We start from the raw sequence: 27,537 nt of genomic DNA, 5'->3' as shown, positions 1-27,537 counted from the left end.
TTGAAGTATTTCAGGGTCAATTTAGGCCCTAGCACATCCATTGTATTTACATTTAAAAATGCATACTTCAGCTGTAGTTATTAACATTGGCTTTTTGGGGCTGATTTCTGTTGCATGTAATTTTAGTCTCAAGAGGCATACATGTATATTTGAACCACTTACTATCCTACAGTAGAAAAGAAAAATAACATGTGAAATCATCAGTTACAAAACATGCAAAAGATATTGTAAAATGGGAATATACTGAAATCTTTAATTTTATGACAGACTTTTATGTACATACAAACATCGTCACATTTTTCTTGCTTCATAAAGGTTGTAAGACAAGAATCCTGACTATCATGACTATTCATACAACTCATTCTGCAAATTTATCTGTGATAATCTACGTTTTGCTAGATTCAGAGTTCACAAATGAATAATACAAATTGATAAAACCCATATGTTGTACCAATTTACACCACTGTCCCAGGTTAAGGGGAAGGGTTGTCACCTTCAAACATTAACCCCATCACATTATGTATGTGCCTACCCCAATTACATGAACCTTTTAATTCAGACAGTGGTTGTCTTTTGTTGTTGTGTCACATTGTTTTGGGGGGCATCATTTTGTACATTAAAATGCCTTCAGTTTTCTCATTTGAATTGTTTTTCATTAGTCACTGAAGGGCCTTTTACAGCTAACTATGCGATAACGGCTTTTGACCTGTAGCTGTTAACTTCTGTGTCATTTGGTCTATTACAGAGAGTCGCCTCATTAACAATCAATTATCATACCACATCTTCCTTTTATATTGAAACACAAATATTGACACTTAAAAACCTGTCAGATAGAAAGTCAGAATGAGAATTATGGATAAAAACTTAGCAGACTGTCAGCTCACACTTTTCATATGTTGTCACAATCATGGTTTAAGCACAATATTAACCAGATGCTCCGCAGGGCGCAGTTTTATACAACCGCAGAGTTCAAACCCTGAACGGTTTGGGCTAGTATGGACACATCATTCAAGCTGGATACAGCTCTGAATTTGGACTGTGATTAAATAGTTGACACAGCATAGGTTTCTGACACAGAATGAATGTGGTCTAATGAACTTAAAATATTTTTTTGGCTTAAAATTGAGCAATTCACTTTGGCTGTTGAATATTAATCCTCTCAAAAAAAAAATATTTGAAAAAATTTAGATTTAATTTCTGAAAAATGAAATAAGAAAAATTGACCCCCCCAAAAAAAATTTTTTTTTTACCTCCCCCTTTCCCCTATTCCATCAATGATCTCAATTCAAATTTCTAATGCAACAATTACTACTCATTTAAATCCATCATAAAATATTAAAATATAAAATGTCATACAGTCATGGTTAAAATTAATATTAATTAATAGTAACTTCTAAAAAAATAAATGGGGAATGTGTCCAAAGGGACACAGATGATGCCCCCGCAATCATTTATTTTGCTCTGAAAATTCAATCAAAGAGATTTTATGTCTGTTTTCCCTATATTTAGCCTATTTGCACTAATTTTCAGAGGTTAAAAAATCTCTTGGATGGCCGGTGACCCCCAAATTTTATTTCAATTTTATAAAATAGAGACATTAAGCTTTACAGTATGAAATAATGAGCAACTTCTGTCATTTATTTTGCTCTGAAAATTCAATCAAAGAGATTTTATGTCTGTTTTTTCCTATATTTAGCCTATTTGCACTCATTTTCAGAGGTCAAAAAATCTCTTGGATGGCCGGTGACCCCCAAATTTTATTTCAATTTTATAAAATAGAGACATTAAGCTTTACAGTATGAAATAATGAGCAACTTCTGTCATTTATTTTGCTCTGAAAATTCAATCAAAGAGATTCTATGTCTGTTTTCCCTATATTTAGCCTATTTGCACTCATTTTCAGAGGTCAAAAAATCGCTTGGATAGCCGGTGACCCCAAAATTTTATTTCAATTTTATAAAATAGAGACATCAAACTTTACAGTATGAAAGAATGAGCAACTTCTGTCATTTGTTTGGCTTTGAAAATTCAATCAAAGAATTATTTGTCCATTTGCCCTAAATTTCTATATAACCTATTTGCACTCATTTTCAGAGGTCAAAATATCTCTTAGATGGCCGGTGACCCCCAATTTTTTTTGCATTTTTTCATTTACAATACTTCAAAGTTAAATTTCACAAAGTATAAGAAAATTCTGTCATTTTTTTTCTATACCCCTGAACTACCTTAAAATAAAAATAATCAGTTGTTTGAATACTCACAGATTGAAATCCAAAATATTGTTTAAATAGTATTTGATTCTATGCTTTAACATCGTGCTACATAAATTAAAAACTGTCTCAACAAACAGAATACAGTAATACAATTCATTTCAATCAGTCTCCAAAGATTATGAAAATTGTCTCATTTAACTTTACAGAAAAAAAGTTGTGGTTATTTTGATTTCTTTTATCTGTTATTCACACACTTTTTTGCAAATTGTTTAACTAAGATAAATAAAGTTCATAAAAAAAATTTGAAAGACAGGAAAAGAATTTCTGTTACATTAATTAACACTGTAGATCATTTACTTAGGCTGTCGGTGTAAATAATGGGACAGATAAATAAAATTGGTGCTCGTTATTTGAAGCTTTTATCCACTTTGCAGCCTAAAACATTCTGACACCTAACCTTAATAAAAATCATTGCCACCTGTATATGTTTGCACTCCCCATGGTTTATTTCATGCTAATGATAAAAAAAATTACGTATTTTAAATGACAATCTTCACCAAGTGAGAACTGTCTTCTCATTTGTGAAAACCAGTGACCACAATTGAGTTAACCCTCTTTGGATGTGTTGATAATAAAATACAAAACTATAACTGAATTAAAGTAACTTAAAAATGTAAGCTTGATACACTTATTTGGACAGCCATTTTGTCTCAAGCAACAATTTTTCAGAGCATTTAAATTTATAATGATTATCGTATGTTTCATTATTTAAAAAAGTATGATGGAAAAACAATTATGTAACATAGCAACGAAAGAAAACCAATGAATTACAGGCTCCTTTATAGCCGAGGTACGATTAAAACACAAAAAACTGAAGCACACAAGGACAACATCGGCTACTGACAGGCACTGAACTACAACTGTACAGGCTCCAGACATATATTGCGAAAGGTGGAGTAAAATATGATGACGAAATTTCAACCCTTCACTTTACCCGAGACACATTGATTAACGTAATAACTTCAGAAAACAAATTCTCCAAATGGGACAAAATGATGAAGATGTAAACACCTATATGAACTGTACGGCTTTCAAAAAAGTTGCAAAACACATACTGTTATGTTAACATTAAAGTATTACAAATTGATGAAAAACTATATAAAATAGAAGGTGTGATACGATTGCCAATGAGAAAACTCTATTCAAGGGACCATTAACACAGAAATGTGTTGCTATGTGTCACCGTGCAACATTCAACAATGAGCAAACCCCATGCAGCATAGTCAGCTATGAAAAGGCCCTGGAATCGAAAATGTAAAACAATTCAATAGTTATCAAAGGTACCAGGATTAATATTCAATACACCAGACGCGCGTTTCCTCTACATAAGACTCAACCGTGACGATCAGATCAAAATAGTTTAAAAACCAAACTAGTACAAAGATCAAGTGCATTGAGGACCCAAAATTCCAAAAAGAATTGTGACAAATACGGCTAAGGTAATCTAAAATTGATAGTTTTTTAAACAGAAAATGTATGAAAATTACCATATAATGGTATTTTCCCGAGTTTCGTTTAAGTATAGAGGGAAAATATTGTATTGACGGGTTCGGGTCATATGAATTTATAATACGGTCACGCATAGTGACCAATAGGTGTATTTTATGGTTATAAAGGATAGGGTCACTTTCTAGCTCTCGTGCAACTAGTGAACGCACTTAAGATGGACGCCGAAATACGATCTGAAATTCAAAATGAAGTTCAATCTGCATTTCAGAACTCCCAGACAACAATATTGAATAGAATGTATTGTATACTACATTTTGTTGCTCTTGTTGCACACAATGTGCCTGAGTGTATTAATAAACTTGTCTTGTCTTGTCTTGTCTTATGACCACCCTTCTAGATAACCGCTTTGGATGTTTCAATAAGAACTTCCAGTCTACTCAAAAGGCTTCAGCGGAATCCCAAATGGCAAAGTTAGACGAGACGTTGTCCGATAATTATAAGTTCAAGAAAAGGTGGAACGAGGAACAACACAAACATAATAGTAAAGTTTTGGTGAAGTTCACGAAGCTAACAGTGAACTGAATCAGGAACATCTCACAAAGGATAATATCGACTCGGCCCAGAAGGTATGAGTTTTATTAGAGACAGACAGAAATTGATAAAACTAGCTGACGCATCAGAAGCAGGTTGGAGAGTTATAGCAAAATATACCGCTAATCCGCTAGCTGAAAACTCAGAGGACGAGAAGATAATGTAAAGGCCCGAATTAGATTGGAGCCAAAAATAAAGAAAGAACATTTAAAAAGGAAACCAGCTTCTTGTTCACCGGCTGCGTACACTATTCCCACAAGAGCAACCCATATCGACTGACCAGGAAAATGTTTTAACTGCAACAAGACGGGTCACTGGAGAATGGCCATAGGACAGAGGGAGTCCACAAAGTGATAAGATAAGTACTGTTTTTCTGTTTGATATTTATGAAATTTATAGTAGATATACAAACAACAAAAATGTCTTGAGACAACCCCTTTGTTATGAAATGAACAACCGAAACAATGAAATTGACATCTCAAATGTCAACATTACATCGCCGGCAGGTAGATTGAGAACTCAAATTACAAAATGGGTATCATTACATAAATAAGGCCGTTAGTTTTCTCGTTTGAACTGTTCTAAATTGTCATTTTAGGGCCTTCTATAGCTGACGATGCGGTATGGGCTTTGCTCATTGTTGAAGGCCATGTGGTGACCTAAAGTTGTTAATATCTGTGTAATTTTTGTCTCTTGTGGACAGTTGTCTCATTGGCAATCATACCACATCTTCTTTTTTATATCAATAGGCGCAAATGAATATATTTTAGATGTAATAATACCAGATAAACAAGCTATTACAGAAAAAAAATGATTAAGCGAGGTTTATTATATTCCACATTTTGTTAAACAGTGGCAGGAAACCAAAAAAAAAAAAAAAAAAAAAAATTCGATTAGTTCTTGGTGCAAGACACATTAATCCGCATTTTTGAAAATTTCGTTATGAATATGAAGATGCTAGCACAGCTCGAAAAATCTTTAACAAGGGTGTTTTCTGTTTTTCTTATGATTTGAAGGGTGCCTATCATCATATGAAAATTTATTTTTCAGATAGAACATATTTAGGTTTTTTAAAAGTGGGAAAATAAGTACTACCTTTTTAATGAATTACCTTTTGTTTTGTTAACAAGTGGATACATTTTTCCAAAGTCATGAGAGAACTTGTAAAGTATTGGATAACGACGGTTTTAAAATAGTAATGTATCTAGAAAATGATCTAGGTAGGGGTAAAACCTATTTTGAGTGTTGGAAAGCAAGTAAAAAGTTCTAGTCGAATCTTAAAAGTTTTGGTTTTGTTACTGCACACGACAAATGTATTTTGGAACCGGCACAAAAATTTACATGGCTTGGTTTTGATTTGAATTTGAATTTGAATTTGAATTTGATTGGTCTAATGAAATTAAGTGAAAAAAGAGTTGTAAAATTGAAGGCCTGCTTAAGCAGGTTGTTTTTGCAGATAGGATGTAATATGAATGTTTTGGTGAATGTTCGTTTTTCAGCTTTTATAGTAGGTCAAGTTATTTCTGCACAAGCAGGAATTGGAGATGAAGTTCGTTTGAGAACTCGATTTTCTTACGATTGTGTTTTAGCAAAAGCCAGTTGGAATTCTTTGGTGGTATTGAATATTGCCGAGTTTGAAATTTGGTTAAAAATATAGACAAGCTCAATGATAAAGGTTCTGAACTGAGTCAGTTGACAGACGTTACATTTGAAATGTTGAAATGTTTTGTGATGCCTCGGATGTAGACTATGGTGGTCATTTGACTTTTGATTCGACAGATGAATCAAATGATCCAAATATGTTTGGTAGTTGGTCAGTTACTGAAACGAAACAGAGTTCAACTTGGAGAGAGTTAGAAGCGGAAGACTTGGGTTTTAAAGAACTCTGTCAGTAGGATACAGGGGGGGACTAGTTAAAATACACACAGATAATAAAAATATATCAATTATCCTTTAAGTAGGAAAACTATTTACAGGAAAAGCTATGTCTGAACACGATACATGTAATAAATATTCAATTTCAATTGACATTGCATGTGGCATGATTCCCAGAGAATTGAATACTAAAGCTAATACTGATAAGTTAAGTAGACAGTCAGATTGTGATGACTGGGGTATTCAATCATTGGTTTTTGAATATTTAAATGATTTATGGGGTATTTTCACATCTGGCCGTTTTGTATGCGATAACAACACAAAAAGCAAAATGTTTAATTCTAAGTTTTACTGCAAAGGTTAATCAGTCATAGATGCCTTAAACAGAACTTGACAAGTTGTGCCGGAGTGGAGATCATCACCGTACTGGTGTATGTTAACACACGAAGCAAAATTAAAAATTTTGTAGTCGATTACAAATATTTACCTAGATATAACTTCATCAAGAAAGGAAGAGGTCAAAATGGTTTATTCGTTTAACCATTAAATGAAAATTAAACTTGTTCCTTTGAAAACAAATTTTTGATTTTGTTATTTTATATTTACAATAGTCTAATTTTAAAGATTAATGAGTATGTAGAGGCAGCTGTTTTTGAGAGTGGAGTTACAACAGACAGTCCTATCAGCTTTATCCTAAGATGTGCAGGTTATTGCTAGTGCTAGGAAGCAGCAGTGACAATACTACAAAATCTTATTTTTACGCATTCAGGCGTTGAGAACAGTATATAACTGAGCTAGGTTTTGCTGCTTTGCCAGCTCAACCTAATCATATTGCACTTTATTTTAATCATTTGCTTGATCAAGGTTCGACTCTTCACCCAATTGATAATGCTTAGTACGGGACTAAATGGGCACACGATATCAATGGTTTGACTGATCCTACAGAAAACTAATTTGTTTATCCAAACAGGAAACTGCAAAACGTACTTCTTTCAAAACTATTACTAAAAAGGAACCGGGTTACTACTGATATGTTGATACAACTTTGTGAAAAATATTCAGATTCAGAATACTTGTTGATTGTAAGGGATTGGACTATGACTTTATAAGGGTTCGCAGGGTTTCTAAGATATGACGAATTGATCTCTTTACTTTAAAGGATGTTAAAGTTAAAGATGATTTTCTATTTTCATATCAAAACAAAGCAAGACTGACCAGTGTAGGCAAGGAAATAAAATGTTGACAGGCTGTTGGCAAACTAAGATTATGTTTGCGTTGTTTTATATTTGGCGTGAGTATATAGTTAATACTTGTATTTTCCCGCGTTTCGTGTATAGAGGGATTATATTGTATTGACGGGTACGGGTCGTATGAATATATAATACGGTCATGCATAGTGACAAAAATGTGAATATTCTGGTAATAAAGCCTAGAGTTACTTTCTAGCTGTCGTGCAATGTGTGAACACTCAACTTACATTTCTGATGTATATACGTTGATATTTTTATTGCATTTTGATTTTCAATACACACATGTTAAGGTGTAGGTCAGAGCACCTAACCCTAGAGAAGGGATTGCGCACTTGGCATCACTGACACAGGTTTCTTAAGCTTTTTGATCGATTACATCGGGTTTCTTTTTATCTGTAGTTGTTCCTGGCCGGCCTTGACCGTCTATGAAAGTGGAATTTATTTGAAGTTGGTTTTGGTGTATTTAAAATAATGTATACATAGGAATTGAAAGATGTTGAATTTTATATGCATTGTAATATGATGTTAATTATATTTGTGAATATTTTTAATACAATCTGGCGTACATCGAGCATGACGGGCTGTCGGCAAACTAAGATTATGTTTGCTTTATTTTATATTTGGCACGAGTATGTAGTTAATACTTAATATTCATGTCAACACCGAAGTGCAGACTACTGGGCTGGTGATACTCTCGGGGACGACACGTCCACCAGCAGTGGGATCGACTCAGTGGTGATAAAAATGAAAAAAAGAATGTTTAACAGCAACAAACAACAACTACTGAATAACATGCGCCTATGTGGCCGATGTATGCTTAAACACCATAAAATACACAGAAACGAACAAGGACCACATCGTCTAATGAACTACAGGCTCCATACATATCACATAACGAAAAGGTGGAGTAAAACATGTTGGTGAAATCTCAACCCTTCATTATTTGAGACAATGATTTAACAGTATAACTTTAGAAAAAAACCGTATATAAGTTTAAATTTGATTGCCGTAATACGTTCTTAAGTCCTTTGGTTTTTTAGAAACAATGCAAGGTTCAAGTGAATTCATACATTAATGTAAAACATAAAACATTTATATAGATGAATTTTTAATTTAGAAAACACATGCTGTATATTCTAAAAAGTTTGTTTTGCTACTTGCTATGTTCAAAATTCAAAGTCACTCCGAGTCCCAATGTTTGCTTGAAGGAAAAATAGAACTTTTGATATCGAAAGAGAAACTAGTATATTTAAGGTTAATTGGTCAATTACAATGATGCTACATATTATGTCTTTGACATGTATCTGCGGAAACTCTAGCTGTTGTTGACAGACAAATAGGCACCTTACACTTAAGTTGTACACTGTGATTTATACAATCAAGTACATAGATAATACAATATTCATGTTTGATAGTACATACCATTCAAAACATTGTACTGAAAGTTGTTTGTCTTTTCTACACTGTTCATTTGTTTGAAAAGATTTACAGTTTTTATATTTCAACAACAACGGAATATCTTGTGAACTGACATTGTTATTTATAAATGTCAAACTGGATTATGTATTGAACATCATGTTAGTGGTGTAAATCTTTGGCATCATACATCGACATGGACAAGATATTCTTATTACCGTTGTTATATAATTCGGACTTATTTATAGTTAAATGTATTTCAACAGAAACTAATCAATTTCCAGTGAATTGATGGATGAAAAGTTACTCTAACTAGATTTCTCATAGCATGATTCTATTCATAAAATGAAAAACATGTTTCTCTTCATACAGATAATACACGGACTCCGTCCAATTAACAAACAACTGTCCCTGATCGGTAATGATTGAGTTCGCAGATTTTAAGGTTATATTTTTAACACAGTAAAATCATTTGATCTTATTTACTTCTGCTATATCTTTTCGGATTAAAAATGATAATTAATTGTAAATTTGGATATCATTCAAATTGATGAAAACAGATAACAACATAATTTAGATTAAACTTGCTTAGCAGTAAATTGTCACTGATGAGTTTTATGTAGACGAAACGCGCGTCTGGCGTACTAAATTATAATTCTGGTACCTTTGATAACTATTAACAATAACTATGTTTATATATATTCATATCATATAGGATATAAGATATGATATAAATTTATTTACTAGCTCTTCCTTTCATTGACATTAATTATTAAAATGCTGAAGAACAATCTTTTTGGACACTTGATGCAAATTACGATTCACAAGTAATGGTATCAACCCAAACTAGTAAATAAGAAAATAACTTCATAAGATTACGTGCGGCTGAATGAATTTTACTATGAAATAGTATTTTTTTCATAAAAATGTGAATGAAACATGCTGGCAATGTAAATTGTATGAAAAAATTAGAGAGAATCAGTTCCTGCAAAATATTCAATGGCTTTATATCTAAAAAAAAAAAACCAAGCACACAAACCCATTATATTTTTCTACTTTTTTAGTTCCATTATTTATATACTTCCAATTTATAACAGTATTTTAAAAAGCTTGTTTCTCTGAAACAGAGTAGCGAATAGAGAACTATCCGATAACAGAAATGAACAAGGACAGCCACTGAACTACAGGCTCAATACATATTACATTACGAACAGATCGAGTAGAAAGTGGTAGTGAAATGTCAATCATTCACCTAAATAACCCGGGACAATGGTTTAACAGTACAACTTCAGAATTGGATTTCCGTAATAAGTATTTTACTCCTTTGTTTTTTCGAAAACAATGCAAGGTTTAAAAGAAGGCGTGCAATAATGTATATAACATTTATATTATATATAGATTTATGCATTTAACAAAAAACATGCTATCTATTCTATGATAAGCCGTTGCTGCTAACAAGGAAGCTATTAAACCAAGAATTCCAAATGGCGAAGTTGAAATCATCCCTTCGTCAATTTTATGGACGCCATCACGAGTTGGTTGACCGTTTTGGAATAACCGTTTCACAGATGATATAGGATACGTTCCTTACGTCGTAACTACAATCTCCTTCCCTTTCATGAATATGACCTACCAAATAAGACCATTTACCGGATTTGTTTTAACATGAGCAACACGACAGGTTCCACATGAGGTAAAGGATCTGCTTACCCTTCTGTGGCACCTGAGATCACCCCCAGTTTTTCGGTGGGGTTCGTGTTGATCATTCTTTAGTTTTATATGTTGTGTCGTGTGTACTATTGTGTGTCTGTTTGTCTTTTTTATGTTTAGCCATGGCGTTGTCAGTTTATTTTCGATTTATGAGTTTGACCGTCCCTCTGGTATCCTTCTATGAATTTCGTTTAACTACTTCTTCTGTTTATTTTGGTTTCTAGTTAATATAGAATTATTTCGAGATGATATATTTGCTTCAAATGAAAAACGCTTGTAAAATTGAGGGGAAAAAGCTAAGATAAAACAGTACAATTTTGTTCAATCCGATGATTTTTGATTATTGGATATTCCTTTACTAGGAACGCACATAAGTAAAAACATTAAATATGTATAACTACTTAAACATTTGAAGAGCAAAATTTCTTTTTGTTTTTAACTTTATTTGGGGTCAGCTTGGCCTGGGGGGAATTGGAACATTGTTTTTTAAATACATCCCTTCAAATTTAATCAACAGTTTATCTTATTTTTAAAAAAATCATGTTATTGCAAAAATCGAAATAAAATTGAGAATGGAAATGGGAAATGTGTCAAAGAGACAACCACCCGACCATAGAAAAAACAACAGCAGAAGGTCACCAACAGGTCTGCAATGTAGCGAGAAATTCCCGTACCCGGAGCCGTCCTTCAGCTGCCCCCTAAACAAATATATACTAGTTCAGTGATAAGGAACGCCATATTGAATTCCAAATTGTACACAAGAAACTAAAATTAAAATAATACAAAGCACTGACCATATTAGCAGCTGTATCATACCACTAGTGCCACAAAATATGTAGCTATTATATGTTTATGTCAACTTTTGACATATTGATTTAATGAAGTTTACAAAGACTACCATATCAGATCATATCAAGTGGAAGTTGAGGTGGAATTATATAAAAAAAAAAAATCAAAGGTCACATTTGGTAAAAATTAAAAGTTGTTCAGTTGCTGATTGGATCTGTTATTCATATCTGTTATCGGATCTGTTATCTGTTAAAAAAAAAATCAAAGGTCACATTTGGTAAACATTAAAAGTTATTCAGTTGCTGATTGGATCTGTTGCACGCACCGTAATTAATATACTCATCGAATGCTGGTGGGGTTCGTGTTCGTATACATATACATATAATGATAAATAATGGAAGCAAATGATCTGATGTAAATTTTGACATGGACAATTTCCAAAAATCTTAGACGTCCATGTTTTATTTCTTTATATATAAATTTCATATATGTTTTCTATAGTGCATTTACTGTATTGCACTTTTAATATATTGATATCCACAAAAACTGTCACTAAGAAATAGAAAATTTCAAAGTAGCTCCGAGTCCCAATCTCTGTGATGAACAGAAACATTTACACAGATTACACAACATTCGTCTCACAAAGTACATACCATTGAAAAAAATGTACTGAAATCTTTTTTTAGTTTTCTACAGTGTTCCTTTGTTTGAAATGACTAACATTGTTTAGATTTAACCAACAACGGAATAGCTTGTGAACTGAACATTGTCATCTATAAATGTCAAACCAGATTATGTATTGAACAAAACAATTGCATGATGTAAGCGTTGTAAATCTTTGACATCTATGGGACATGGACAAGATATTCTTATAATCGTTGTTATATAATCGAGACTTCTTTATAGTTAAATGTATCTCAATAGAAACTGATTGATTTCCAGTGAATTGACTGATGACAAATTACTCTAACTAGTTTTCTCTCAACATGATTCTACTCAAAACATGAAAACAGGTACAGATGATACACAGTCTCCGTATGAACTCCGTTCAACTGTCCTTGGTCGGTAAAGGTTGAGTTCAAAGACCTAAAGGTTATTTTTTTAAACATAGTAAGATCATATAATGTTATAAATTTCTGCAAAAATCTTTTCAAGTTAAAAATAAAAATTAATTGTAAACTTGGATATCATATGAATTGATGAATAAAATGAATATAAATAACAACATATTTAAGATTAAAGTATCATCCTAAACAATAAGTTAATTAGTATTCATTTTATGTAAGATATTTTATGAATTATTTTAGCTGCCTCTTCCTATTATTGACTTAATTAATTAAATTTTAGATAGCAAATTTAGTTTGGACACTTGTCGCTTCTTAAGATCCACAAGTAATGGTATCGACCCAGTGTAATTAATTAAAAAAAAAGATTAATTTCGTGCGTCTGAATCGATTTCACAATGATAAAGTTATGTTGATTACCCGTATTGTAAAATATCAACATAATTCTTCATACATATCGTGTGTCTGAGTCGCCTTTCTTTTGTTACCTACATTTAGAACGCTCAAAGTCGAATATTTGGAAGCCAAGGATGTATTCGAACATTAACTGTTGAAAAGCTATATGATGTATAAAAAAGACCTTAAATGATAGTCAAATCATGACAATTGCCAGATGGAGGGAAAACTTTACATTTTTCGTGACTTATGAGTCTATAAACAGACGATTAAAGAACAAAAACAATCATTATTCACATCGGTGCCAGTACTGCAAGATCGAATCATTGCTTTAAAAGGTGAAAACAATAGAGCGCTTTTAGCATTTTTATGTTCCTTTATTAGGAGCGCTGGAAACCTAATACTTAAAAGCTAAAATATAACCATGATAGAATAACCGAAACAGGTAAAACATGTACACCTGTATGATAACAAACCTCATAATGATACAAAAAATATTAATCTTTGACTGAGCGAATTTGTGAATGATAAATCCGTTTAATTTACACTTGATTTAAATCACATATATAGACCCACTTGCTTTAAGTAAGGTCAAACAAAAATCACGATAGGTAGATGCATATTTACCGAGTCACACTAAGAGACATATTAAAAGAAACATATTAACTCACGGACAATAAAGGTTAAACTGTGAAGAATGTACAAAGATTTACAACTTTAAAACATATAGTCTTTAACTCTAGATTATCTTTTAATAACCGTGTCGTAGACACTGAATGTTCATATGTAATACTTTCGATGAACATTTTAGAGAAAAAGGTCAAAACGCTATTTGTTAAAACCCTGCAGGTTCGTTAATCTTTTAATAGGACAACAATTAATTTATTCAAAGTCTCAGTAGCAGATGCAAGCTATTGAATATCGTATGTAATGAGAAATTCCGATCCATACACAGGTAAAGTATTGCTGCTAAGGTGAGGATTTGTTTTATAATTTTAAATTGGAAATGTCTCGTTTGACATAGAGTATTGTACTGGTATGACCACTGTTGACAGGTATGAGACACATTTCTCTATAACTGAGGAGAAGAGAGACGGATGATACAGCAGGGATAGCTTAAGTCATAATACAATTGAAAACTGACAACGACATGATAACGAAACAGAGTAAAAAAAACCAAACCCAAATCTACAAAACACAGCATTGAAAACTTAAAACTGAGGGAAAATAACGCTACTGTAATACAATGGATGATCTCAGTCTACTCAAACTTGATTTGGAAGGCACAATGAAAACATTGCTATCACAAAATCAAAAAATCAATAGGCCTCCTTATATGCAAATCAACAATTATAATAATATTTTTAAGAAAAGACAATCGTTATATGGTATAGAACTTGAAATATAATGTATTAAATAGTTGGTGAAGATTAAAAAATTATGGACCATGTAAAGGGTAGGAGTCCATGTATTATCCGCCAAAGTCTTGTTGAAATTCACCGTTGAATTCTATGTTTATAGTATATTTAATAGGAAACATTGTGTAGCACCCTTAACAGAGGTCATATTTAATAGAAGGGGTGTGTTATTGTGTGTTTTTGAAGGTGTTCTCATTTGTAAAACACATGGATGTTAGAATATGGAGAAAAGACACATATCTTGAATAATTTTTAAATGTAGCGTTAATATTTGTTAATATGTTAATAAATTGTTAAAAACTATTAAAAAATTTGTCTGGACAGTTCAGGTAAAATAATTGTTTTTTAATATTTGCCACATAGAATATATCCGAAACAAATAACTGTTTACGAGGCTAGGATATAGTTAAGTTTACAAAGATATGAATCAATCAATTTGCCTTACAGAATAAAAAGAAGATGTTTTAGACTAAATTCGTTTCTACAATATATTCTGAAGTCTCTTTTTGAAGTGTTTCCCTGTGTTTAAGTGAAAGTTTTATGGTCCCAAATGAAACTGTAGTCAAGTTTACAAGGACAGTCAGTGTGTTTAGAATGGAACGATGACCCTTGGAATTGATTGGCGTGTCTACATCTAAATATTCAACGTTGATTGAACTTTCCAAGACTATAAAACATCCCTGTCATTTGACGAGCTGACGCTAAGTTGAATGTTTTGACAGTCTGTCACTATCTATGTACTATGTTTGTACTAATATATTTGATCTGATAGCAAACATTAGATTGTACTCGGATTGATGAACAAGTAAATCTTCTAAAATAAACGCAACAGTAGTATACCGCTGTTCGAAATGCATAAATCGATTGAGAAAAAAAAAAAAATCTTAGTAACAATCTAAAACTGAGGGAAACGCATTAAATATAAGAGGAGAACTACGACACAACAGAAACACAACATTAAAACGTAACACACACAGAAAAGAACTATAATATAACAACGGCCATTTCCTGACTTTTCACCGGACATTTTAAGAAAAATGGTTGGTTGATCCTGGTTTGTGGCATGCCAAATCTCCCGCTTTTATGGCGATGTTAAATATAACATTAAAATGACTACATTACATGATAGGACAACAAAACATATAAATGGGAGAACATATAGGACCGAGAAACACACGAAAAATGGCTAACAAAAGGTATCAGGTTTAAAATTAATATGCCAGAGACGCGTTTCGTCCACACAAGACTATCCAGTGACGCTCAGATGAAAACAGTTCAAAAGCCAAAACAAGTACAAAGTTGAAGAGCACTGAGGACAAAAAGTTGTCCCTAATACGGCTAGAGTTTCCTGCTTGGGATAAGAACATCCTTATTATTTAGAATAATTCATAGTTTTGTAAAGAGTACAATTTTATAAAATGACTACATAATAGATATATATGATAAAACCGAGGTGGTGACTAACTACAGAAAATAAAAACTGATATATTACAAAAAACAACCCAAACCAGCACATAAAAATTCACAGCCGAGTTAGCCAAAGCCATCAACGCACAAAGTGACGTCACATTTAAATGTCTAAAAAAAAATATCAAAAAATAAGATAGAATTAGGAAAAAATTCAAGATTAGATTTGTAATACTGATATAACTTTTATTAATAACAATGAAAATTACAATACTAATTAATATCAAATTGTGGTATTATATTATGACTTCAATAATGAGATCTACAGTGAATCAGTATATCTCCTTAGTACTTTTTGTAAACGCATTTCATATATGAATGTTTATTTTCTTATCTATCAGCTTAATGTTTTTGAAATCCGTCAAACATTTGAATTCCTTGCTTTGTTGATTCAAACTTGTTCTATTGAAGTAGATGCTGCCGCATCATCTCATCACCAAATGTAAACAACATAAATGCTTGATCACTGTTTGAATTATAGTAAGGTTAAACACAAATATGACTCCCTAAACCTTTGTCAGAGATGTCTTCTATAACCTAGTTCTAACCCTTAAATTATTTATAATTACATGACTTTTGAATGAATAAACTCATCATAGATACTAGAGTTGAATTTTTATATTTACGCCGGACGCACGTTTTGTCTACAAAAGACTCATCAGTGATGCTCGAATCAAAATTTTAAAGGCCAAATAAAGTAGGAAGTTGAAGAGCATTGAGGACCAAAATTCCTAAAGGTTTTGCCAAATACAGGTACGGTATTCTATTCATGAGGTAAAAATTGCTGTATTTTTCTGCTGACCCCAAAATGATCTTCTATAATAATACATTGTATATGTTCCGGACCATATGAGTATTTGGACCATACGCGTATGGTCATGACCATATGCGTATACTCATATAGTCCGACCGTACGCGTATGGTCCGACCGTACGCGTATGGTCGGACCATATGAGTATAATACTCGTTTGGTTTATTAACGGGCCGGACCATACGCGTATTTGGACCATATAGGTATTTTTTTTAATTACATTATATAAGTTTCATTAAAAAAAACTTTATATAAAAAACAATGATGGTTACATGACTATGCATTATTTTTACTTTCCAGTGACTTGTTGTGTAACAGTTCATTACGAAATTTTTGGAATTTATTTTTTTAAGTCGACATATTGCCATTCACTCGTAATAACAAATCGGTAATGACCATCGGTATAAACTGTGTTTATTATAGTTTTGACAAGTAAGTAAAATTAAATATGTGAAACTAATTTTTATTCAGCTAATCTTTTCATTATAATATAATAATAAAATTACCTATATGATAGTGTCTTTTTAATGAACGGTCATACCATATGGAGAGTTTAGAAGTATTAAAGGTAAACTGTTACAGAGTGACAATAACTCCGACCATACGCGTACGGTCGGACCATACGAGTATATACCCATATGATCATGACCATACGCGTATGGTCCACATACTCATATGGCCTGGAACATATATATTGGACTCAGTTTGGATAATCAATGTAAGATGAACTATTCCATTTGTCAGTCTATTATCAATAACGATATTTTGAGTATTTTATATATTTTAAATTGCATAAAATGGTTTCCTAATACCGTCCACAATTCTGCATAGATGTTCTTGCTCAAGTCGTTTTGATAAAAACACTTTTACATGCGTATGATTCATTAAACTTTGCCTTTAAAGGTGATTGTTAACGAAAACAAACAAATGAAGATACGACAGATGATGTATTACTTGAATATAAATATACTGTTGGCTTTGTTTTATATTGTGCATGCATCAAATATCTAGAATCATATATCCAGAACGTAATTAGGTACAGTGTGTTCCACCTTAAAAAGTATAAATTCATTTACAAAGGTCACTTCATCTGAGACAATATTCGTTGTTCTTGCTTGGACTAAACTATTTTGTAGTGGTCAATAGATGTTTATTTTTTTTATATAAAACAAGAAATTCCAAATTGTCGATGTCCCTTATTGTTAAAATTGAAATTACTGCATTAGGTTTGGTTTTACATCTGTACAATGTAAATTGTTATTATTCATATATATATATATAGTATCTGAATTTATAATACATTGATTAAACATCATCGATGTTTTGATTAATGGTGAATAAAGATTTATTAGTTCATTGTTAAAATACTTTCTGAGCAGATCTCATATGTTATTTCAATGTTTAAGTAAAGATTAAACAGGAATTTGGGGCTTAAATGTATATGATTTTGTTTCCAAAGCGGAAAACTTGAAACCAATCTTCTTATGGATAACATCAGGTTTTGATTTCCCGACCAAAGTTCAGCGATTATGTATGGTCTTGAGTGTTCGACCTAACGTAGATGGCAATTTATCAAGTGACACCATGTGGATTGAGGACGGTGTTATCGTACTTAATATAACTTACTGTTTTCCGACTGGGTTATCTCTTTTAACATGTTCGTTGACAAATAAGATCCTGTTCTACAAGTTGCATACGTTGTGTTCCTGTAAATTCTAATTCGTGATTAGTGTTTTTCAAAAATGTAATCATATACCTTTAATAGAGGACTGGACTATATAGACGACAATTGTAACACATTCGTTGTCATCTGTATTTATTACATAACGATCACAACAAATGTCAGTGTCGTCTGTAACTAGTAGGTAAATAATACCAGAGGGACATTCTAACTCTGAAGAAAATTGTACACAAAACACTATGGCTGTTGCATAAGTATAAATGTTTATGCATATAAATAACTTAGCCAGAATAACAAATCTGTATAAATATTGAAAAAAAAAGCATTTGTCAAGGATTAATTAAACAGGGATCTCACTTCTGTATATTTTCCTAGGTAAATGGGCAGGCAAATGTGATTCCAATATTGATTGAAAAGATATTGGTTAATTGCATTATAGAAGTGATTTGAAATCGGAAACATTAATTTGTGAAATAGTATGATTGAACTGTCATGTTTTAACTCTTCGTTTTGTTCATTGATACAAGAAGCTTGATCTTAATATTTTTAACTATACGTTATATTAGGGAACGGATATCACAAACTTAGTTCAATCTTCACCTGGATAAACATACTTATACATATCAATAAATTGTTACCATGCGAATTTGAAGATTAGCTTTTTTGGATAACTATACAATTAATAAATCAAGTAACAAATAAATTGATATTACGTGTATAGTTTTCACAAATATTATTGAATTATGATTTATACGAATGTATGCGGTTTTATCTTATTACTGACAACTATTGTTTATTGTGAGAAATTCTTATTCAAAGCTTTGAAGGTACTAAACCACGAAGGAAAAATTCAGTATTCAGGAGCAGTAGGAATTACTATAGAAAAAAGTCGTTTGTTCTGTTACATTGGATGCATAAGAAATTTGAAATGCTTAACTTTTTTCTATAACGATATATCTCAAAAGTGTGTTTTACATTCAAAAACATTCCATTTTGAAGGACCAGACCAAACTGAACAAGGATGGATTGTATACGTACTTGAAAACAGTAAGATTACAAATATCTAAAAAAAAAAAAAAAAAAAAAAAAAAAAGAATTCATTGTTGATGTCATATTTTATAATAATATTAAACTTAAAAATTAAAATAATATAAAGCACATCTTTTAATTTAATATAAATCTAAGCCATATGATCTCTTACATGCACTTTCAATTCTTTTTTTTTCGGAGTCTCGCCACTTTTATTGCATAAACTTACAGTGAGTCTATACAGACTATTAAATAATCTACAACAATAAAATGTAAGTTCCGATTCTTTTTAGAAAGACAAGAAACTGTACAAAACTGTATAAATATGAATCGTAGAGGAAAACACTTTGCATTTCTGTAATTAATGTCAAAGTTATCTGTGAAAAGATTATATATTTTTTCGTACAAAGTTCCCTTTTTCCACTTAACAGCAAGAAGTCGATGCCACTTTAACAACAATGGATTCTTGTTATACAGGGAACTAAATGTATGTCATAACTTCAATATAGCATTGAAAATAAACTACACTGGTTTTATGGAGCCAACATGTTTGTCTTACGGTGGTGCATTGGTTAAGATAGACACTCAAGAGAAACAAACATATATTTCTCATGCACTTGGTGAGTATGAAATAAGAAAAAAAACAGTTTATCAATTTTATTATTAAAACCAAGAGAAAGCTTGAGAGATTTTCCTGAACTCAAAACGGATCGGGGCCACATTTTAAGATATATAGCACATTCTGCTAAAAATACAACAATCGTCATGCAAATGCCGATTCATAATCACGAAAGGAAATAGGACATACTGTATTTCATAAAACAATACTACTTGTTGACTTAATAATTTTTTATTATCAAATTGTCGTTTACTCTATTGTTCGATTATGCTATTTAAATATACAGATCATGCATTAAATGATCATCTAGTAATATGCCTGACAATTGACTGAACTTCAATTGTGTTTACATTTTATTGGGTTTACATTGTTTAGGTTTTTTATATAGTCTTGACAATGCATTGTTAGTTTGTCTCGATGTATGAATTTGGATATCCTTTTAGTATATTTCTCCTCTTCATTCTATCCTCTCGAAATTGCTAAAGCTGTTAGGTCGTTGATACAAAAATAAATAAAAACAAATCCTCAAGTGTATAATATCATGCAACATATATTCAACCAACTATGAACTACATTTCCTTCCATCTATTGATTCATAGATCACATGCTTGTCCGTGAGCTTTCCAACTTCTTTGACTCGTCTACACTAGTAAATGTTTAACTGAAACGGTTATTTTGATAAGCACAAATCATGAATATCAATTATATGGTCATTTTTATTAATTTCCTGTTTACAAAACTTTGAATTTCGGCAAAGATGACCCTAGCCGCATATGGCACATGGTTTTTGGAATTTTGAGTTTTTAATGCTCTTTAACTTTGTACGTTTTTTGGCTTGATAACTATTTATAACTATTTTGATCAGAGCGTCACTGGTGGGTCTTAATGTAGACGAAACGTGCGTCTTGCGTAAAAAGTAATAATCCTGGTACCTTTGATAACTAATTAAAAGACTGTGCAAACGGTCATTCAATTTCTTTTCAGTCCCTTTTCTTATTTTCTATAGTACTTTACTGCGGTAAATTGTGTACTGTTTAAACAGAAACAGTCGACAGTAGTGTAAAGAAAAAAAACATAAAAAAACACACTATTGATATACCAATTGACTCCATCAAAAATACATTTAAACAGAAAAAAGTAAACATACACTGAACGATTACGTTTTCTTAATAAATACAATATTAAAACATATACTGTGGATTTGTTTATTTTCGTGTATATCAATATTCGTGGATTGCGGAAACCTTGCATATTCGTGGATATTTAGGTTCGTGGTTTTGTAAAAGTCTGCATACATTCCTTTACATCAAATTGCAATTCGTTGAACATTTTAGTGCGTGTTTCCCCTGTTCCTACGAATTCAAAGAAAATAAGTATCAAAAGAAGTAGGTGCACAATATACCTCACAAATATAGAATTATTTCGTTTTTCAACTACTTAACTGTCTATTATACATAATAGTACACTATTTTCATCAATTGTAAAAATAAAGCCATGAAAAAATATGTTATTATAACGCAATAAATTTCGTGCTACTTATTGTGATTTCGTACCTAATAAGATTTGATTTTTTACGTCTTTTCTTCATTTAAACATAAACATTTAAACAATTTAATGGGCATTTAAAAAGTCATTATGCGAATGAATATGTTCAAATTCTTAAGGATCGTTTTTGATAAACATCAACCCAACAATGTTAGATCTGTTAGATCCTCGCCGGGATTATAACCCATGCTACTGAGATATCGTGACACCGAATCGCCTGCACTGTAGCCGTCCCGCTAGACCACACGACCACCTGAGCTTCATAAAATGAAGCTTTCGGTAGCCGGTTGTTACCTTTCCACGTCAGTTTTAATCTAGAGTCGTACTACAGTACATGATATATTAGGCATGCAGATGTTATTTTTACAGATCAGCTAAATTATCTATAGTAAAGGATCCTACAAATTAATGTAAGATACAGTCACAGAAAATAATTATATTTATAAGTACGTCTGAGCCAGTGACAACTCTACAACGGATATATATATATATTAACTGCGTCAATTTAATCTCCTTTGATACGACAATTGCACTTAAATTTTTACTAAAACGTAAAATAACAAAATCTTTTTGTCCAAGAAAAATTCAAAACAGAAAATCTGTTTTTATAATCAGATGATGTGTGGTATATTGATAACTGCGTTTGGTCCATCATTCCAAATAAACTTCAATGCTTACCACCTAAACATTTAGTTCTTATCTAACTTTTAATTATGTGCAACCGTTTTTAGTTGGTTTTCCCACACCCCAAACACCCAAGACAGAATCGATTACAAATTGTAAGCTTTAAAAAAAGTGTGCTCTATCATCACTTTATAAATTTAAAAAGATGACAGGAATACAATAGAACTTGGCTTGATTTATGACGTTTCGATCCTTAAAAATATATTATTCAAAGAATAAAATTTCGCTTTTTGTTTGAATTCTTGTAGCACAATATTATCCTATACTTTTCGAATTTAATGTTTGGACTAGTTTAATTTATGTATCAAATTTAATGGTTAGTCTTATGTGCGTACAAACAGCACTGTTTCGTGCTTGTCATACTTTCAAATTTCATGATTTGATAAATTTCAATATTTCAGAGGGTCGAACAATAGAAAGGGTTGCTATCCAGGGCCGCACAAATGTTAATGGTGTTTGGACATATGACGATGGTACACCCTTGGTATACACAAACTGGATGCCACTTTTTCCTCGATCAGGAACGTCGTGGTATTTACAAATCTTTACTAATGATAAATGGACTGATCAGAACAACATTCGGTCCGACGTTCCATGTATTTTTATATGTGAAATTGTATGATTATAATGTTTGGTCATGTCATTCGATGGATACAACTGTTAAAAGAGTCTTTGTCGTACGATAATTACTGATTCGTAAACTACATGTTTTTGAAACGTTTCTAAATTAACTTAATAAAAAATTAATTTCGGAAACTTTAGACAATATTTATCTTAGTTTCGTGTAATATCTTAATGCATTTTCAGAACTGTATTTTTAATACATATACAAAATGCAGCGACGAAATTTAATTTTTATGAGTGTCCGGTGTCATTATATATTTGTTATATGCTCTTTTGTAACATGCGACACAGTTCAATACCAGAATCATATCATTATGAATATGGAAAGAACGTAATTTGGGGTTTATGTTAACGTGCAGATATAGTCAGGTACGGTAAAGGCAAGACTACATTTAGACGTCAACAATATGATTTCCTTTTTGATCGATTTATGCAATATATCAAGCCTAAATCTCCTTAATTCCAAAGAAGTTTTTTGTTGTTATAAATTTGGCAGATATGATCAGTTTTTTTTTCAACTACACATAATCCTAATTACCAACACACAACCCTTGGACAAAAATAGTTTGTTAAGACTGAAGACAATCTCTGACAAAAATTCGTAACTTTGGTTAGGTATATAAACACGAGGCGTGATTTCAGTCCACAATTGTTATAATTTTAAAGTAAGAGTTCAACGATATGTCTTTAATAGCGATACTCGGAATAAAAAAAGATTAAAAACACATTGATATTTCATATATATCATTTCCGAAAATGAAAGATAAAAAATTAAAAGAATACATTTAAACAGCGGTAAGCTGATGGTGCCTTGATATATTCTAATACTATAATTTTATTGATTTAAGCTCACATTTATTGTGCGAGCTCATAGATCTTTATCTTTTACTACGAAATTATACTGTAATGTTGTTGTTTATTTGTTCATTCTACTATTCTGGCTATATCCAAGTGTATATTTTTACAGCAACATCCACATCATCAATGGAACAGGAATTCGCAGATCTTATGCATCATCACTAATGCATTATAACAGAACTTTCATGAATAACGTAAAAAAAATCATTTTTTTTTTAATTGAAATTAGAATTGAATTGATGTTTACACCATCCAACATTTAAGACTCAATCAACAGTATTAGTGTTACATTTATTGATAAGTCTTATACACCGATTTTAGGCAACAGTATTATACAGCTATTCAAAAGACATAAATCGGTAAAGAGAAAATAAATCCGGGTTACAAACTGAATCCAAGTGAAACATCTAAGAGAAAAAAACATCATCTGAACATCAGAAGCACTGAAGTGCTAAAAAACCGCCTACATGGTTAAAAAAGCACTACGTGATATCCAAACAAAGATAAAGATTTAAAGACTACATTGTCAGTTTTTTAAATATTCTCATCGGAAAATGGATGTATTACCTCTTTTATAATTTAATTCCGATTGATTACATTATACTCAAATATTAACCTCTTTTGAAATGATAGAATTTATACTGATCATTATATGATATCTGTATTTCGTTTGTTAATGTCTTTCAAATGAAAAATTGAGTTTATTAGTAGGCCCCCAAAAACACATATTTGAACAACTAATAAAGGCAATAGTACAGTAGTATACATCTGTTCAATAGTCATAAATCGATGAAACTGAACCAAATCCGGATCAAATACCAGGACTGAGGGAAACATATTAACTAAAATAGCGGAAAAAAATTCAAAAAAACAACAGAAACTTCTAGGTAATTTCATTCTGGTAAATTAAAGAAAGAAAAGGTTACATCGTCTCATACTGTGAAAGTACATTTATTCGTGTGGTACCAATTTTCGTGGTTTTCGTGGATACGTTTGTCCGCCAATTTAAGTGTCCAACGAAATAAATCCAACATTGTCGAAATCTAGACATGGAAAGATCCCCATCGGTAGGTTTGACTACTGATATGATCTAGAGAATGTATTGAATAACGCCAAATCTGAGAATACGTTACAGTCACAGAACTACAACCGCATGCAGGATTATACCCATTTAATCATTTATAACTTAATCTGTACAACATTTGATCTTTTAATTCTCATAAAAATATTTTTAACGATGAAAGTCAGATATCCGGTTTTATATGCTATTATGATAAAGTGTTCATTTTATATTCTCATAGTTCTCGTACATATGGGAAATAATAATTTCATACTAGGCTTGATTTTAATAAGAATTATTTGACAATTCGAGATACGTTTATAGCATTTGTTTATGTTACTGTTTTCTTTAGGTGACATGTGTATGGCCTAATTAACACCTTTGATGGTCTTTTATCTGTTGATCACTTTATCATGGGTTAATCACTACGATTTATACGGGTCAATGTTTACTTCGTTATTCCCTTCAATCCAAACTATTTGTAACCTTTGTTTTCAAAGTCTTTAATTTTCTCAATTGTTTTTTAGAAAACTCAAATCAAGAATTTAAAAACCCACGAACATGTAAATATTGTTCAAACCACGAAAATTAACACCAACGAATTAAAGTACTTTTACAGTAATCAATTTTGGTATGGAGATCATCTTTAGAGTTTTAACATTCAGGTATCAAAAGGTTAACTGTCATTATCATCATTAGATTAAATTGAAATCCAGGTTTTCATATTAAGAAGAAATATTGATTGTTTACACACACTTATATATTATAAATATATATTGTCTAAATATCCATTGACAATCTTGTTTTTATTTGAAATTGAGACTCTACATGATCTTTTACATTACTTCAGAATTCAGATTAAATTCAGAAAAGAGGGACGAAAGATACAAAAGAGACAGTCAAACTCATAAATCTAAAACAAACTGACAACGCCATGGCTAAAAATGAAAAAGACAAAAAGAATAAACAACACGAACCCCACCAAAAAATAGGGGTGATCTCAGGTGCTTCGGAAGAGTAAACAGATCCTGTTCCACATGTGGCACCCGTCGTGTTGCCTATGTGATTACAAATCCGGTAAATAGTCTAATTCGGTAGGTCACATTCATGAAAGGGAAGAGGATTGTAGTTACGACGTAAGGAACATATCCGATATCATTTGTGAAACGGTTATTCCATAACGGTCAACCGACTCGTGATGGCGTCCGTAAAATTTACGAAGGGATGATTTCAACTTTACCATTTGGAACTCTTGGTTTAATAGCTTCCTTGTGAGAAGCAACCCTCTATCAATTGGGAGATATATACCCCGTATGCAGGTGCTGCTGGAATGTTGCTACTTAGAAATGGAAAGTTCACAATTGGAAAGCTGAAATCATCTCTTTTGTCGTAAAGTTTTGTTTTCAACCTAGAATTTCAGAAACTATTCTGTGTATTTATTATTGCGATTTTGTAAAAGAATAGACACATTTGCCAGATAAATAATTGTGAATTACGGAAACGATTGATACAGGAACATGTATCAGATATTATCTTATTGCTACACTCACCGACCGTAATAAAAACCTTGCAAACATTTCTGCGTTCATAGCAGGGTTTCCGCTTGAGGTCGCAATTTTCGCAATTTGCGAAAAAATAATAATTGTGGCGATAAAAATTTGTCATTTGCGAAAGAATTTGGCGAAAGAAATATATAAAACGATTTATTTTCCTCAATCTTCTTTATTTACTTTTTTTTCGAGTTTCTCGGACTTTACCCGATCAGACAATACTCGGAATTCACCTTGACCTCATTGAGACTTGGACAGAAAATCAATAATCAGCTGATTGCATTTTATAGCTATCGACAACAAGGACTAATTAATAAAGGTGTTGATTGAATTGTTGACAAAATGATATGGTTAAATGGCTTCCACTAAATGTCACATACAGAATTTTTTATCCACTTTGCGACGCACGTGTTTGGAGTATACTTTTGACGTCTCCACTCCTTTTAACAAAAGTTAGAAAAGAAGCTGTTATTGTGACGAAAAATGTCCAAACGCAAAAAAAAAACTCCGATTTAAAGCTTTAATTATCCTTCGACTTTAATAAAGGCAATTGAGTAGGAAGACTACTTTAATGTCGTTTGAGTGACACACGTGTTTCAAGCATAGGTTTACGTCTCAACCTTTTCATTTACGATGGTCAAGAAAAGAAAACTGTCTTTTAGAAGAAATTTACCAAAAGGTTGGGAACAACCCCTCGAATAAGAGTATAAACCCTTCAATGTAATGACTACACATGAAATAAGGGATCAATTTCATGTGGTAAAAGCTTTTGTCTTATTGTACAAACCACTTCTTAGTACAAAAGGTCACATCAGTATTTTTTTAAAGAAACTTTTCCTACGAACTATACTGGTATTATATATAATCAAAACATATCCATTAATTTTTTTATATTCCAGGAGTTCTATCTTCTTTATTATTAAAAGTGTAGAGGCCCCTTCTTTAGAAAAGTTGTTCAAAATACAATGAATATTTTTTAAGATAAAAAAAATTGTTGTTTTAAAGTAAATTTTTGGTGTTTATTCATTAAAATGTAGACTCTAAAATAAGTTTGAGAGCATAATCATAGACACAATGGTGCACAATCATCTTATTAAAGGGAGGGAGGTAGAAAAAAAGGTAAATTAAAAAAAAATATATAGTTTTGTTACTTGACGAAAAAAAATAATAATGTGGCGAAATATATATTGTTTTGGCGAAAGAGGTGACGAAAAAAATAATTGACCCAGGGAAACCCTGGTTCATAGTATTTAAATATATTCCACCATAAATAATCGTTAATGATTAAAAAAATTGCTTGATATTACGTAATTATATGATTAGTCATGTTACTAAGTAACTCCAAGAAAAAAGTTGCATATCAAAGCGATAAAGGCAA

At 31.7% G+C, this 27,537-nt stretch overlaps 1 long non-coding RNA gene across 1 annotated transcript; it reads left to right on the top strand.

Moving 5' to 3' along the window:
• The first annotated feature begins 18,538 nt into the window (after positions 1–18,538).
• Positions 18,539–24,112, top strand: LOC139522389 (uncharacterized). Its single transcript, XR_011664413.1, has 3 exons — positions 18,539–19,237; positions 19,651–19,839; positions 22,469–24,112. It is a non-coding gene; the product is annotated as an uncharacterized lncRNA (long non-coding RNA).
• Positions 24,113–27,537: the final 3,425 nt, after the last annotated feature.

The sequence above is a fragment of the Mytilus edulis genome, chromosome 5 (genome assembly GCF_963676685.1).
Source record: "Mytilus edulis chromosome 5, xbMytEdul2.2, whole genome shotgun sequence".
Classification (NCBI taxonomy): domain Eukaryota; kingdom Metazoa; phylum Mollusca; class Bivalvia; order Mytilida; family Mytilidae; genus Mytilus; species Mytilus edulis.
Note: the sequence above shows the minus strand (reverse complement) of the source record. Positions and strands in the feature narration are given on the sequence as shown.